The 2068-nt window shown below is 56.4% G+C and overlaps 1 protein-coding gene across 6 annotated transcripts in view; it reads left to right on the top strand.

Moving 5' to 3' along the window:
• CCDC171 (coiled-coil domain containing 171) overlaps positions 1-2068 on the top strand; it is a 406988-nt gene that overhangs the window by 80398 nt on the left and 324522 nt on the right. The window lies entirely within an intron of this gene.

The raw sequence follows: 2068 nt of genomic DNA, 5'->3' as shown, positions 1-2068 counted from the left end.
ACCCTAAGATGCAGCTTGGGGGTGAGGGCAGGGAGGTAGGGGTAGGGAGTTTATGCAGGAGAGCTTGCCTGGGCAGTGTAGGTGCAGACCACCCTCCCCTGCCCCATCCGGCCTGCAGCTGCCCCTATGTTGCTCTGCATGGGTCCGAGCCCTGCCCGCTCTCGCCTATGCCTCACTCCTGCCTGCAGCTGCCAACGGCTTTGGCCCTGGCCCTGGCCAGTGCACACAGCTTCCTGGCAGGGTGGCTCTCAGTGCCTGGTGTGGCTTCCCTCCAGTGGCTCTTCCTCCTGCCCCTGCTGTGCTGCACTGGACAGCAGGTAGCACTGGGAAGTTGCAGCAGTGGCTGTTGGGGATGTGTGCTGGGTACTACATGCCTAGCCAGGCAGGGAAGGTAGCTGGGTGGCTCCTGCACACTGGGACAGGAACTGCCCTTGTCTGGCTGGGCATGTGATGCCCAGCACATGTTACCATGGATGCCACTGTCACTTCCCTGTGCTGTTTGCTGCCTGGAGCAGTGCAGGAAGAGCTGCTGGAGCAGGGGTGGGGGGTGGGCAGCTGAGCAGTACCTAGGTGGCTGCAGCTGCACCAGGAGCAGCCCCACCAGGAAGCTGTGCATGGTGGCTAAGACCAGGGCTGTTGTCAGGAGCAGGCGGGGCTTGATCCCATACAGAGTGCTGTGAGAGAAACTGTGGGCAAGATGCAATTGATTTGCAGGCATCCACCTGTGGGCCAGATCCAGTTAGTGGGCCATATTTTGCCCACCCCTGTAATGGACTCTACTGCTTTATTGCGGCCAGTGTGTATTACTTCTGGTGGAAGAATACAAGCAGCCTGAGCTGCATGCACTCTGCATGCAAGCACAGGGGTGGAACCCCTGGGGGATTCCACCTGCCCTGCAACATGGGGGTCATATTGCAGCACAGATGATAGTGTTCCACCTAGGATGTCTATTTCCAGCCTTATTGCCAGTGCCACCAAATTGCTGTCAATGTCCCAGCTTCACTGGCTGGATGAAATTGTTTGGCTGGCTGAATCTGTCATATGAGCTGTAGGTTGCTTATCCCTGTCCCTGATCCATGTACTAAATCCCAGAGTCTGCATCCCATCCCTGTGTCTTAAATATCTCATCACAAAATAGTTCATATGAACTACAATAGTATCCTGAGATCTAAATTTTGTAGCAGTAGTGGCAGGTAGGTTCACCCTCCTGAGCATATATAGGGGCAATACACTCCTGGGTTGTCAGGAAACACTCTGGAAGACTGGGCAGGAAGAAACCTGCCTGCTGCTCTTCCTGGCTGAACCCAGCTTCTATCACAGCCCAGCTGAAACAGGCCAGAAGTGGCTTTGGGACTCCCCTAGTCCTCATGTCAGCTGGGGACTGTGGCAGCGGTAGGCAGTGGAGAAGGGAGATACCAGTGAGCTCAGAGAGAAAGGAATTCTTGCCTGCTTTGGGGATTTTTAAAAAATGTTCCCAGCTGCTTCTCATACACTGTAGTCCAAAAGGTGGGTACAAGCACACCACAGTACCCGTCTGGAGTTGCCCATGGAAAAGACACACGCACACACACACGTGTGTGTGCATGTATATATGTCTATATCTATATAGATACATATGTATCTATGTATGCCTCTGTATCTATATCTATATAGATACACAGCTGTACTAGTCAATTGCTTGTCAAGTATGACGGGGGTGGGGCAGGGAGCAGGCGGGGATGGAGCCCCGTGTCTCCCCCCATCCGGGCCCACTTCTCCATTACTTCCTGCTGCTTGGGGTCTGGGCCTGCTCCCCCACTCCCCACTGCAGTGGTGGGGGGAGGGGAGGAGTAGGCCCGGGACCGATTTCAGGGGAGGACCGGGCCCAAGGGTAGGGAGAAACCATCTTGCCACGGCAGGGGGAGCAGAGGGGCCTGGCTGACCTGGTGGTGGTGGGGGAATGGGAGGAGCGGGCTCGGAGTTGATGGGGGTGGGGGGAAAGGAGTGAGCCTGGGCCCAAGCTGGGTGGGGGGGAGGAGGCTCACTCCTCCCCTCCCCCAGCTGCTACCATGTCAGGCTGCAGCAGCCT

Source organism: Gavialis gangeticus, unplaced genomic scaffold, assembly GCF_001723915.1.
Source record: "Gavialis gangeticus isolate Ggan-Ray unplaced genomic scaffold, GavGan_comp1, whole genome shotgun sequence".
Classification (NCBI taxonomy): domain Eukaryota; kingdom Metazoa; phylum Chordata; order Crocodylia; family Gavialidae; genus Gavialis; species Gavialis gangeticus.
The sequence above is the reverse complement of the archived record's forward strand: the minus strand, read 5'-3'. Positions and strand labels throughout refer to the sequence as shown.